Genomic DNA, 15050 nt, shown 5'->3' on the forward strand with positions numbered 1-15050 from the left:
ATCTAATCTTTTGGGTTCCTTTCCTTCTTCTGGGTTCTCTATTTCCAGGGTCTTTCTTTTTTCTGCATTAACATCTGTTCAGTTTAATCCTGACTGTACAATTCCTAACAACTGGAAGAATGTATGGCAAATACGAAAATTGCCAGAGCAAGGCAGAAATACTTAAAGGTGTTCATTACTAATAGAATCAAAGGGAATTAAGTTTATTTTTAGCTCAGAAAATTGCTGAAAGTGGATTAATAGTACTATTCAATTAAGTGGTGTGTGTGTGTGTTTGTGTGTTTGTGTGTTTATTTAGGAGGGATTGTTTGTAGTCTCCCGATCTATTACAGAAACAAGAACATGAAGACAAACTGTTGTTACAGCAAATGACGTTAGTCATTAGAAGTATCCTTGTCTCTGGGGGTTTGGAGAACGTCTTTAATTTGTAAGTTCTGAATATCACCTTATGTGAGAATAATCTGGAGATATAACAGGGCAGAGAATAAGCAACCAATAAGAAGAAAGGGAGTGTTCATAGGCAGTGGTAACCAGTAGGTTTCACCAGAATTTGTAGCTGACGGTGATATTAACACATGGAAATCCCACTAGATGCAACACAGGGGAGCTGAGAGCCATCAAGGCACATTTATATCAAGATACTCTGCAGTTAAGCTGTTAAACACGCTCCTGAATAACTAGCTGGCTTTGCACACATTTTGCAAAACAGGCATGGTTATTTACTGGCTTACCGTTTTGTTACCCCAATGCATTATTTTACACACAGAGCTCAAAATTTTCATTTTTATCTGTGCCCTAATTTGTTAGATATGCATACAACTCTTTTAGTATTCACTTACTCTCCCCCATACTTTCCTTCTTCATCCTCATCCATCCCCCAATCACCTGTTCCCAGGTTACCAAGTTCTAATATAGAAATAGAGTGTGCAGCTTCTACAGTTGCTAGAAGTGGGTTAGGCAGGTGTTTGATGAAAAATGACCCATCAAGGACTATAGTTAGTAGAAGGGAGAGGGGAGACAGGTATCAGGTTTCCTGTTGGAGGGGAATTGTATCCTGAATGGTAGTAATTGCCGTGAATCAAGCTCAATGTTTCAACAACAGCCAGTCACACCTGCACAGTCTCCTCCCATGTCTTATAACTGGTCCAGCAGTTAAATAGCTGTAAAGCACTGTCTCCCTGTCTCATTTCCCCTGAGTTCCAACAGCAATAGTAGCAATAGCAGCTGTAGAAGCGGCAGCCAGAGATAGGCAGGGCTGTTGCTTGCAGCCGCTGCGTGGCGGATTGCCTCGTCGACACGCACACACACACGCACACACACACACACACACGCACAGATTTCCAATATCAGCGCATCTTGATATAAATCAAGGACTCAAAGACAGGAGAGAAGAGCATTAGTCATGGACAACAGGTATTTCATCTCTGACAAATTCCTCCTCATGCCTGTTGGTTTGGATAAGAAAATAATCATTCTTGATACCTAGCTTGAGTGGGAGACTGGAGGTGGCCGCGATAAAGGAGGGGGGAAGTGGGAGGAGTGAGGGGTGGGGAAGGGGACTGCCAAAGATGACTTTCAGGCTCCGGAAACCTAGATCTTTCAGCCTCCGCTGTTTTTGAGTTGCAAATTGTCAGGAACCGGGGGACTGCAGGCAGCCCTTGTGGTTGACTGGAAATCGATTTCCATCTCTCAGACACTAGTTAGAATGAGCTGTGTGTTCTGGAAGGGGGTGGAAGTAGGGAGGAGGAGGTGCTGTGAGCAGAGTTCTTGAAGCTCCACTCCTCTGGGGAAGCCGAGCCGTGAGGGGGACTCCTGACTGAGCGGAGCGTGTGAATTGGAAAGGATCCTGCTAGCTGGCTAGTCCCAGTTCCTCTCCAGAAAAGCAGTTGCTCTGGCTTCAGAGATGTGCCCAGCCTTCGCCTGCATCACACTGCAGTAAGTTCAACTCGACACGGTTGGCAATTTTAGTGGCTTCTGGGTATGTAGTGCGGGGGAAGGGAAGCTGACAAGAAATGGTGAGGAAAGTTAGAAAAGCAGAGCTTTGAATTCTCCATGAGATATTAGATCGGTTTGTCTCCTTGACTCCTGTCCTAGTTATGGTACAGTCGAGTTACTCTCAGTTACTTGCAGACAGATACCGCTTGTTGGTTAGGTCTACAAGAAGCACCCTGTCCGCGGTGATTTTCGGCAACAAAACTGGTACATGCATTCTAGATTTAATTACAAGAGTGGGCTTCTGAAACTTACTAACGGATAGCAGCTTGCATTTTCAACAGAAAATTTGTAAACAGGTTGGCTTAGATTTTCAAATGCCCAGTTAATTAAGTTTCATTCCAGACTTACTCCTAACCTGTGAAGAAGCAATCAAACAAAAGTCTTTGATTTACTTCATTAAATTAAAATAAAATGTGAAGTAGGTCTTTAGATAATTGCTAGGCAACAGTCGAGGTGACACTGATGTTAGGATAAACACTCAAGTACTCTTTAGTGGGTGCAGGATTCCCCCAGTTTCTTACTACTGCAATAATCTCCTCCACTTGCTAAATGGTGCCTTCCTTGTGATTTCTAAGTGGTGGTTTTTTACATAGATGGCTTTATACTTAGACACAAGCTGCATGGTGTTCACTGGCAAAAAGCGAGGCTTAAACTTTTTTAAAAAATGACTTCTACTGGTGGCTCAAATTGCAGATAACCAACTTTTAAAAGGAGGTAAAAACAGGTCAGCAAAGGCCAGCGCATTGTAAAGCAAATGACCAAATGAATGTGAATGCAGGCAGAATACTAAAGGTCTTTTTCAGAAAGGAAACTAGAAATAATTAATCTAAAAACGTTGGGGTAATTCTAACCAGGTCCTCTTTTACACTGACTAGATTTTTATAATAGAAAAAAACGGTAATCTCTTAAGCAGAAAGAATATGTCACAAAAATACTAGACTTAGCCACAGGATCACTGAAGAAAATACTATATTACTGTAGTTTTCTCCAAGAAATATTAATGGAAAAAGAGGTTATCTAAAACAGAATCCAGGCTTTTAAGCTGAACACTTTCATATACTTCCATAAATTCTATAGGTTAAAAGAGTGTCAAAACTTAGGAAACAACTATTGTGAAATGCAAAGTAATCTGAAATTCTCCATAATTAGAAAAGAGGAAACTAAAGGTCAATCTCCTCCAATTATTTCAGTTTTCAGTTGTGTTAATCTTTTTCTAACCCACCTAATCTTGACTATTTTATTAAAAACGTATTTTGAATAGAATATGAATTACTTTGCCTACTCATCTTGGGTATCTCCAGATATATTTGTGTTATTATTGAAATACCCAACTTTTTAGAGGTAACCCATTCCACACATGCATAATTTCTTGGTGCAAAAAACTGTACGTATGACTTAGTAAATCACCAAGTCAAATATAATCCAGGGGATATATTTGTTATGATAGTGCATGCATGATGGTGGTTAAAATTTTTAGCAAAAAAAAAAAAAAAGAAAAGGAAACATCTATACAAAGACTAAAAGAGCATGTTTGGAGTGAGTTTGCAAGCAGTTCCCTGCTACTCTAGAATAAATCATCACCTGAACCTTAAGAATTTAGCTAAAGAGAAGAAAAATAAAGCTGGAATTGATAAGAATTTAGGTTGAATAGGAGTTTGTCAGAATTTCTTTAAAGATAGAAACTTAGGTAGGTGGCATTGAGTTTCGGGAATACCTTTGGTTCATATTTTGGTTGTCCTGCTGGTCAACAAACCTCATGTTATATCTGAGGAGAAGATTTCCAAAACCATTTTTGAAATAAGTAATTATTTTAAAGTTTAAAACATTGATAAGTTTTGCTGGAACAGTGTCTGAACTAGACGAGTATCCTGTGACTCATACTTTTCCTTGCACACTTGAAAGAAGGAAGACTTGTGGCCAGACAAGCCAGACAAAGATCAGCTGGTCCCTCAGTCTAATTCTGCCTACTAATCATGACTGTGATGTTGATACATAAGCTTGAAATGACATTTTAAGAATATCATTTCCTGGATGCTTATTTTCCTGGCTACTGGAACAGAACTGTACTTATGTATGCTTGATACTCTTGCATTATTCTCTTAAGCATAATACCTTTAGCTTAGAAGCCTCTGTCTGGAGGAAACTCTAGGTAAAATATTGAAGAAACCTCTTCCTATTGCCCCTTTCCTATCTGTGGCGTTTTCTTTCTCTTGTAAAACACCAACCGAAAATATGACCTCAAGTAAGAATCCCATGCACTTGTTCACCCTTAGGTATTTTATTTATTTATTTATTTATTTGTTTGTTTATTTATTTATTTTTGGCTGCGTTGGGTCTCCATTGCTGTGCACGGGCTTTCTCTAGTTGCAGCAAGCGGGGGCTACTCTTTGTTGCAGAGCACAGGCTCTAGGTGCGCGGGCTTCAGTAGTTGGGCTACGTGGGCTCAGAAGTTGTGGCTCGCGGGCTCTAGAGCGCAGACTCAGTAGTTGTGGTGCACAGGCTTAGTTGCTCCGCGGCCTGTGGGATCTTCCCGGACCAGGGCTTGAACCTGTGTCCCCTGTGTTGGCAGGCAGATTCTTAACCACTGCGCCACCAGGGAAGTCCCCACCCTTAGGTATTGACTGGTTACCACTGCAACTCCTTGATAACTCCTTGGATTATTTGCATGTATGATTTTCTCACCACACAACGCATGACTAGTTCCTAGTTACTGTGAGTGCACAAATGCCAGGCCCTAGATTAAGCACTTTGTTTTTTAATTGAAATGTAGTTCATTTGCAATATTAGTTTCAGGCGTACAACATAGTGGTTCAATATTCCTATGATTACATTCCATTTAAAGTTATAAAATACCGGCTATACTCCCTGGGCTGTATATTACATCCTTGTATTTTATTTATTTTAAACGTAGTAGTTTGTATCTTTCCCTGTCTTGCCCCTCCCAAGGTTAAGCACTTAAAATATGTTTTCTCATTTATGGGATAAAAGCTACAGGAGGGAGATGGCATGCTCTCCCATTTGTAGAAATTTGAAGAAATATGAAGGAATTCAACCCCAGAGGGAACAAGCAAATTACATAAAACAGCATATTTAGTAAATGGTGGGCTAGGATTAGCCCCCAAGTGTGACTAGCTCTAACTCTTAGTGACTTTGCCACATTGTTTTATTAAGATGGTACTCTACCATGGATCAAGTGGAATGAGCCTATTGTTTTGCAGATGGCGTGGGTTGAGAGTGCTTGAAAAATTGTATCAGTCAGGAGAGAACTCCCAGCTGTACTGACACCCAAGATCGGATCTACCTACATTGGAGCCTAAATTGACTCTAGATCCAAACGTGGCATACTTTGCAATTCCAATTTCAGTGTTCTGCTCTGGCTTCATGAACCTTGGCAGTGAAGCTGGGGCATCTTTGCTGGGATGAAAGATGATGGAGTTATTGTGGGAGTAAAACAAAGAGATCGCATGGTGGGAGGCTGGGATGAGAACTTGTCCAGATTCTGTGTTCCAAGGGACTCTAGGAAACAACCTCTTTGGGCTATGTGTGGGGTGGAGATCTTTAAAAACGCACATGAAGCAGAGACTCAAAATATCTCCTTACGTAGGTCTGATTATAAAAATTAGATTAGCTTGTTTTCAGATAATCTGTGTGTGTGTGTGTGTGTGTGTGCATGTGTATGTATGTGTTTAAGAGGAAAAATGATGATTCAAAGGAAAGTAGGGAGAAAGGCCAGATGATGACTGAAGAGGTAAAACAGTGCTTGGAAATATTACTGGTTCTTGCATAATCACTTTCTGAAAATTTGCCAGGAAATGAAAGGCCATCTTTAACTGGTGAGGATAAAAACAAAATAGTTCATTTAGGTAAAATTCGAAGTGTTAAGGAGAATAACATGAATACTGTCATTTGTCGTCTTATCACAGAAGACAAATACTAACAAGGAATAAAATGAAAATGTTATGGGCATAAGCCAAACAATATTTTAAGATTGGTCTTTCTCAGCATGCTAAATTTAAACAGATGAAATTCTTTTTCAAGTATTATCTGAGTCAACAGTTGGAAATGAAGAATTTGCCTTTTAGCAGGGAGTCTGTATTGCATTGTAAATTTGAAAGTGTCCTTGACTCAGTTATTTCATATTGGCAATATGCCAATCACTACAGATCAAGAAGCACAAAAGCTCTCATCTTCAAAATCGAAGTATATTTATACTTTGTACATGCTCCATAAGGAAAGTTGATGCTACTGAGCTATTATTGTCATAGATCTATATGGTGATGGGACTTTGCAAATACATTCACATTGTCAGCCCTGATTCTTTCTCTTTTCTTGTCATTTGTGACACTGCAGGTCGAGGTTAGAAGTAGTTAGTTTCAAGGGTTGGTTTTTGAATGTGGTGCTTTGGCTCTCTTGCTCTCATAGTTTAAAAATAATGATAGGGCTTCCCTGGTGGCGCTAGTGGTTGAGAGTCTGCCTGCCGATGCAGGGGACACGGGTTCGTGCCCCGGTCTGGGAGGATCCCACGTGCCGCGGAGTGGCTGGGCCCGTGAGCCATGGCTGCTGAGCCTGCGCGTCCAGGGCCTGTGCTCCGCAACAGGGGAGGCCACAACAGTGAGAGGCTCACGTACTGCAAAATAAATAAATAAATAAAATAAGAAAAAAAACCCATTTAAAAAAAAATTAAAAAAATTAAAAAAATAAAAATAATGATAGTAACTTTTATTGTGTGCTTACTACATGCCAGTTGCTTGTATAAGCATTTGGGGCATATAATCTTGAAAACACTCTTATGTGATAATCCTATTATCATCATTATTTCCATTTTATAAGAGAGAAAACTGAGGCATAAGAGGGTTAAAGGACTTAATACCCACAGTTAGAGATTAGAATTGAGCTGGGACATGAGCCAGGCAGTCTGGCCCTAGAGCCCATGCTTTTAACCAAAAGGCTCCGAGTGTACTCTTAACTATCACTGGCTTGTTATGTGATTTGGAAATAAGCTACGGTGCAAGCGATTTGTTCACCTCTTTTGTCTCTGCTTACACCTATCTATGTCTATAACTTCATTCTGGACACCCAGATCCCTCTGCCCTCAGTCTGTTAGGTTTTACCTGATGATGCATCTATATCCCTTTAGCTTCTGCTCTAGCATCATGACCTTCTTGAATTCTATTTGTATTCTACCACTGGCCCAACAGTCCTTCTCTGTGGTTCCACTGAACTGTGTGCTTGACTTTAAAATTGAATATGCCACAGAAGGTTGAAATAATCTTATCTACACTGAGGAAGGATACAAAATCTTTTTTTTATCTCTGGGACTTCAGTGCTGGGCCTAGTGTCTAATACATTATTAGAGTTCAATAAACACTTCTTTTATAAACAATTCAAAGCTCTAATTCAATTCTCTGAAGAAATAAGGAGTTCCACTTTCACAGGCTTTACCCCGCAAAAAGACTAGAGAATGGTCTTTCAAATGCAAGTTACAAGGTCTGAGCCACATAGTATATTTTAATACATTGAACTCATAATTAGTATAAAATTACTCAAAAGACATTTATCACCCTTTCTGGTATTGCATATCTAGATTATAGGAGATAACGTTTTAGAATATGACAGATGGCATACTTATTTCCAAATCATAATATTGAAACTTTTAGTGATATCTAATTTCTGGTACCAATGTATCTTTAAGGGGGAAAAACAAATATTAGCATAAATTGTTCATTAAAGATGTTTTGCTCTGTGGGAGAATAAGGTTGTGAAACGGTGCTTTTTATAAATTGTTTCTTGAACTCTTATTTCTTTTGAGGAAAAGTCCTGAGAGTTTGATTCAGTCATAGCTGAAAAATATTGAGTCATATCAGTGAGCAGACATTAGAAACTTGATTACCACTAGAGAAAAATGAAGAAATGGTGGGAAAATCAATCCCCATTTCCCCTCCCCCAAAAGAACCTTTTTCCGTTTATGGGATAATTTGGGTTTTACTTATTAATGATTTTGTAAATTTCTTTCAGTAAGTATTCAAGTATTATAACAATGCGACTGGATAGACGTCATGTAAGGTTTTCCAAAATACAATATTTTTATTAAAGGTGTCATCTTAGGTCAAATAATTCTATTTTAGTCTCTTTCTAATCCACGTGAATTAGTTATGAAATATGAAATTATAACCAGGAAAAGGACAGATGGAAGGAAAAGTGTGGTAGCTATTTAAAATCTCTTTGAAATTCCATCAACAGACTAATCTCAGGATGAGGTTACCCCAGTGAGGTAGTTAGGCCTTCTTTTGTAATGTAAGTACAATTACATTTAAAGAATCTCAGCTTTTATCATTTTTTTTTTTTAATTAATTAGTTAATTTATTTATTTTTGGCTGAGTTGGGTCTTCGTTTCTGTGCGAGGGCTTTCTCTAGTCGCGGCGAGCGGGGGCCACTCTTCATCGTGGTGCGCGGGCCTCTCACTCTCGCGGTCTCTCTTCTTGCGGAGCCCAGGCTCTAGACGCGCAGGCTTAGCAATTGTGGCTCACGGGCCTAGTTGCTCCGCCGCATGTGGGATCTTCCCAGACCAGGGCTCGAACCCCTGTCCCCTGCATTGGCAGGCAGATCCTCAACCACTGCGCCACCAGGGAAGCCCTTGTATCATGTTTTGATGATTCATGATGAAGGTGTGGAGAAATTGACTCCATGTATAATTTCTCAGTATGCAAAGATGCTCATTTGAATTGCATCATTCCGTTCTTAGACACTGTGATATAGTGGTTAAACTTATTTTTTGTGTTCAGATTGCCTGGCCTCAAATCTTTACTACTTGTGTGACCTTGAGCAAGTTTTACTTAAATTCTGTGCTTTCGATTTCTCTTTGAAAAGCAGGGAGAAATGAAAAGGATACCCATTGCGTAGAATTACATGATTTAATCATGTAAGGGGCTGAGAACAGAAGGGACATAATAAATAGGCAAAAGTATTAGCTATTTATTTATTTTAAAATTTCATTTATTTATTTATTTATGGCTGCATTGGGTCTTTGTTGCTGCGCGTGGGCCTTCTCTAGTTACGGCGAGCGGGGGCTACTCTTCCTTGCCATGCGTGGGCTCCTCATTAAGGTGGCTTTTCTTTGTTGCGGAGCACCGGCTCTAGGCATGCGGGCTTCGGTAGTTGTGGCACCTCGGCTCAGTAGTTGTGGCTCGCAGGCTCTAGAGCGCAGGGTCAGTAGTTGGGACACACGGGCTTAGTTGCTCCACAGCATGTGGGATCTTCCTGGACCAGGGATTGAACCTGTGTCCCCTGCATTGGCAGGTGGGTTCTTAACCAGTGTGCCACCAGGGAAGTCCCATTAGTTATTTATGGTTTCCTGTTAATTTGGGATATTGCCTCAGGTAAAGAAGGAAGTATCAATAGCAGAGAAAATGTTCTAAATGAAATCTAAATCTATAAGTAGTTTTCGATTAATAAAAATATGACTCATAAAATCTATTAAATGTTACAATAAAACCCCTCTATATAGTGTCTTTTTTGTTGTTGTTGTTGTTGTTGTTTTTGCGTTACACGGGCCTCTCACTGTTGTGGCCTCTCCCGTTGCGGAGCACAGGCTCTGGTCGCGCAGGCTCAGTGGCCATGGCTCACCTGCCTAGCCGCTCTGCGGCATGTGGGATCTTCCCGGACTGGGGCACGAACCCGTGTCCCCTGCATCGGCAGGCGGACTTTCTATAGGGTTTCCACCAGGGAAACCCTATAGTGTCTTCTTTACTTACTCTTTTGCCCAAAAGGGTTTTATTGAATTACAAAAGAATGATAACAGTTAACAGAGAATAATTAGATAACACATGAAAACACCCCTCAGGAGAGTGGCTGGCACACAATCAACCTTGAGAACTTTTAATTCCCCTCCTCTTAAATGAAAAACCTCTTATTATGGTTTTATTTTTCTTCCTCTTCTTAAAATTTGGTCACAGCTATCATTCATTTAAGGTACAAAATGATCTTCTGTTTTCATCTATATTGACTACTCTGCTGTTTGTACCCAAGCAGATCGGGAAAATGTGACCTCTTCTGTGAGGACACTTATTACTACCTAGGTCAGCTCCTTTTGAATTATATGAACTGGAAAGGAGGAAGAAACAGAGGTGCTGTGGAAAAGCATTACAGGATCCTTGCCCTGAAAACAGACTTCAAGCACAAAAGATGAGTTTGTAGTTTATTCAGCAACTTGTTTTGCTGAGACAGAGGATGTAAGGTAATGTTCTTCCTGAGCTTTTGACCAAGGAATCCCTTTGCTGATTCCTTAATGAAAAGAAATAAGAGTTGGAGAATTCTCACTTGCCTGCCTCTCCTAGTGTGTGTTTTAGAGATTGCAAGCAACCCTCAGCTACTTCTGGGAAATTTAGGGTTCAATAGGCATAGTTATTAAAAGCATCACCTTAAGAAACAGAACTACTAACACCATGACACTGTATTCTGTTTCATCCCTCAGTCATGGATGGGCTAGTGTTATTGTCAGGCATGGTGCCAGGCTCAGGGAAGGAAGAGTGAAATAACAGGCAAGTTCTTACAATACTGAACTCACATCAGTGAAAGAGAAAAACACAGAAGAAACACTAAACAAGGAAGCAAGAACATGATTTGTTGTTGTTGTTGTTGTAGTAAGTGCTATGAAAGAAACAAAAAGCTGAAATAGAGAACAAAGGTTCTATTTACTGGAGGACAGACTGGTTTCAGGACTCATAGGAACTACTCCCCCCAACCATGCTTTTATTCATTATAGAACAGGTTTCTGGTGTTGACAGTGAGTAGAAGGGGATTATACCCATGAAGTAATCCTTAAAACCAAGACAGATGAACTCATAGTGAATCAGAATTTCAGAATTATTGAGCAAAACATTTTCATTCAGTCAAAAACATGACTCTCACATTGCTTTTCCCTTTACCTTTATGTTACAGGACTATTCAGTTTGTGGCAGCTTTAAACGATTAGAAAAATGCAAGTACTTAATGTTGCTTAGTAACTTCTCTTGCCTGTCATTTTGGGCTGCACATAAACAACTTGTAACTTCCCCACACTTGTCCCAAATTACTAGAATCGGGAAAGAGCACAGAAACTGATGAGTCACTTTGCTATCCTGTTGTTCTTAATAAGAGTTCTGATTACCAGGATGGGTTCTTTACTGTTATATAATGTTATCTGCCACACCATATGTCAGAAGTTTCTGTTTGGCAAGTAGAGGTTCCTTCCCTGTCACACATTGAAGAAAGCATAGCAGAAAAGTCATTCAGAGGAGGACTGTTGTTTTGTTTTGGGTCCTTGGTTTCAAATGTACTCTATCCAAACTGTATTAGACAATATTTTGTGGGAGTAAAGTGGTAAGTTTTTTGAGCTTAAGTAGGGATTGTGTCTTGGAGCTATTAGTGCTTCTATCATTCAAGCTACCTGCATAAGTGCCTGGTGGCACATTTGGTTTTTAGGTAACTATATTATTTTTATAAGCGCAGTTTCAAAAAATATATAAAATAATGGTTTCAATGTAGCTGTAATAATTTTTCTATTTTATATGGTTAAATTCTTGAAATTAATAACTTTGTAAAAAAAGAAAACAATAAGAATCTGTTCATTTTGAGGTATGTGTCAATAGAATAGAATTTTGAGGGAACTTTTTCTCATAAAGTGGGCACTTTTTGAGCATGTTTAAACATGTATGAAAAGTTGAGATAATTAAAAATATAGAGGCTAAAAGGGAATGTTTGATGGATACTACAGAATGTGGAATTAAATTGGTTTAAAGACATAATGGGTATGAGTTGACTTTGACCAGGAGTAACACTCTCTATAAAGAAAGAGGAAAGGAAGGAGAAAAAGAGCAATCTGAATACGTGTACATGTTTTGTAGTGCTAAATTGAGGATATTTCTGGAATTTAAATTTGCTTTGTAGAATTTGTACAAAGTGGAGAAAGTTTGAAGTTTTTGGACAGTGTCGGAGGATTTATTGACCAGAGACATTTACTAGAATCTGGATAATATTGGGGGGCTATTTGAATTATGAATTTACAATGATAAAAATTTACCTCAATGTGTGACTCCCTTCAGCAGTTCAGGATATGTCATAAGAAAACAGTTTATCCAAGATACATTGTTTTATTTGCTTTGCCTTTTATCAATATATCATCACCTACCCTCTTTAGTATCATCTGTCATCTTCTTTATTACTCTTTCAAATTTAGAAATCTGGATGACAATTTTTCTTTATATCCCCTGTCTTGATTATGATTAATTAAAGTATATACGTTGACAAGTCAATTAATACCCTACAGAAATTCCTTAACCACCTTCTTTGACATTTCACTCTACTCCGTGTTAACCACTGGACAGTGACTCCATTCCTGATATGGAATGATATTACCTGAAACTTATCGTCTTTGAAATAATGAATCATGAAACAATCATCAATCACCTCATTCTCTTTACCTCCCACCAGTCTCCAGTACCTTGACCTACCTTGTTTTCTTCCAGTGATTCTTTTCTCGTTCACCCTTGCTGTACTATCCTGGCAAGACCTAGTATACAACTTAAATAACTCTTTTGCCTAAGTCTTTATTCCTTTGTATTCTTTTCTTTCCTTACCCTTTCTCGATTGAGCAATCTGGCTTTGCTTTTTCACTTGGGGTATTGAATGCTATTGAAAATCACAGAACCATGAAAGCTAGTGTCATAATAAATTTGTGATCTCCCATCTTAGTCTGACCTTGGTAATTCTGAGTTCCCATGTTTAATTTCCCTTGCCATTCTCCACAGCAGCCTTCTCATAAAGCTCTGCCACACGTGTACTTTATATTTCCTTAAGAAAAGAAGTGCTTGGGTATCTGTAACCTTTTCCTCTTTGTGTCATTTACTTTTTTTTTTTTTGTATTAACATTTAAATATTTTAATTAAATTTGGTTTTAATGTAAAAAATATTAATATCCACAATTACTTCAACCCTCTCTCCCATTGCCACCCACCTTCTCTGTACCCTTGCTTTTAGACAAAGCTCCATGACATGGCCCCTCTTTATCTCTTCAGTAATGTCTATTGCCACCCTATCCTCTTCCAATCCAGTGTTCCTTTGACATTACATTAAGCTGCTTAAAATACCCTTTCTGTCAGTGCTCCTTTCTCACCTTGCTTGTGTTCCATTGTGTCTTGGGTTCTTTATTTTCTCAGGGCTTAGAACAGTAGCTGGTACAAAACAGGTACCTAAAAAAACCACTGAATAAATAAGTGAACTTTGAAAATGCCTCTTTTTTGAGTAGGGACAATGAGTTAACTTGTAAAGCATCTCTCTGGGTCAGTGTTTTTATTCTTGATTCTCTGAAAGATACTCTTTCTTACCTCGACTCTGCCTTTTTTCAGTATGGTTCTTACTAATTCTGAACAACTGTCTGTGCTTTAGCATATGTTTTTCCCTTGATACATAATAGTAATAAATATGTTTGCTCATTCTGGAGATAATAATCACGTGATTGTGTTTTTAGAGAATGAGATTATTTTTAATTTGACCAAGTGTAGTAATTAGAGCTTTATTTCTCCAAGTTTAGCAGCTTATGTTAGATTTAGGCATTTGTTTTATTTGTGACACATTCTGTGGATTGATTATTGGCATTCAGTTGTGAAACTGCATATAAAGAAGTAAAAGGATCAGGGTTGTTTTCAGTATTTGACAAGAACAAGCACGGAGACTTTGACGGCTTATAGGAAGTAAACAGAAAGCTAAGAGGTCACATATGTGGAGAGAATAGAAAATAACCTAGTCTGTTTTCCCCAGTGCTTGGTCACTTTCTCAGAGCCTCATTTAAATGATGATGTGCCAATGACAGAAAGAAAATATTATTCTCAGCCACATTAAATATAAGAAATGTGGGAAAATTCTTATAGAAAGCTTTCATTGTGATTTCTAGGCTCAATTTATGAGTGAGTGGTCACTTGTTCAGATTCTTGCTTTCTCATAACCCTGTCCACCCTCCATTCTTTCCGTAGAAGCATATATCAACTAAGAAGATACATGAAGGCATTTTTGGGGGGAAACAGTATTCATGTCAACTTTAACTTTAAGTGGATTTATTCATAGCAGTACACTAGTTTACTTTGCAAGTGTGGATTTTTCACTTACGTGTAGCTTCAGAAATCATAGACTGAGGTTGTCCCTGAAAAAAACTTTTGAATTTCTAGTATTTCTTCTCTGTATACTTTTACCTAAGCAATATAAATAAATAAAGTTAGCTGTGACCTTAAAAAAGTACAGTTAGTCATTTTGCTTAGAGCACAATATAGTATGTGCCCTCATTAATTTTATTTGTGGGATTTGAAAAAAGTGTAACTTCACAAGGAAGTGAAAACTGTGTGGAAAGAGAAGCCTTTCAGCCTGGGAAACTATTAGATTTTAGAATTAGGTAAATTCTGGTAAGTTGATACATCATTAATGCATATGCTAGATTTTTTTCTCTTTTTTATTGGATTTATACATCACTGAAAGAGGTTAATGTATTTCTGTATAATATTTATTCTAGGCCAAACAGGAAAAAAAAATGAAAAACTAATTTTCAGTTTTGAAAAATGAATTCCTTGTTAGGCCTGAGTTGAAGGTGGTAGAGGTCAAGGTTCCCTCTGTCTTACTTGTCCAGATTCTGCTCATTCCACCATTTTTGTTTTTGTCGGTTGGGGGTGGGATTTTATTTTCTTATTTTAAGAGTCTTTTTCTTTCACTTTCCACTTTATATTGCCAAGGGATTAATTACAAACTATCCATTGATGCCTCTGAAGACTTGTTCTTTCTTATACACTGAGCAAAATGTTGGTGGTCTGTTACTACCCAAGGAATGTTCATTGCCTGTTAGCTAATATGCAATTCTGTTTCTTAAACTGAGTACCGATTTGTGAGATGAGCTTCCTTTCCTCTCCCATCTATTTTGGGGCTGGAGGCGATTTTCCAAGTGGGGTTTGTGGTAGGCTAGAGCCAGGCCTGCTGAACTCTACATTTGGTTGGCCTGATGAAGCACCAGAAAGAGAAGATAGAAGTATCTATCTGTG

The 15050-nt window shown here is 38.6% G+C and overlaps 1 protein-coding gene across 7 annotated transcripts in view; it reads left to right on the top strand.

Moving 5' to 3' along the window:
• DGKB (diacylglycerol kinase beta) overlaps window positions 1-15050 on the top strand; it is a gene marked incomplete at its 3' end in the record, with an annotated part of 912102 nt that overhangs the window by 211785 nt on the left and 685267 nt on the right. Inside the window, exon 1 of one of the 7 annotated variants that reach the window (XM_081244285.1) lies at window positions 1868-1935. The exons of the other annotated variants lie outside the window; for them this stretch is intronic. Of the gene's footprint in view, window positions 1-1867; window positions 1936-15050 lie in introns of those variants that run through there. 7 annotated transcript variants of the gene reach the window in all.

This window comes from Mesoplodon bidens (genome assembly GCF_964165515.1).
Source record: "Mesoplodon bidens genome assembly, chromosome: 9".
In the NCBI taxonomy this organism is placed as follows: Eukaryota; Metazoa; Chordata; class Mammalia; order Artiodactyla; family Ziphiidae; genus Mesoplodon; species Mesoplodon bidens.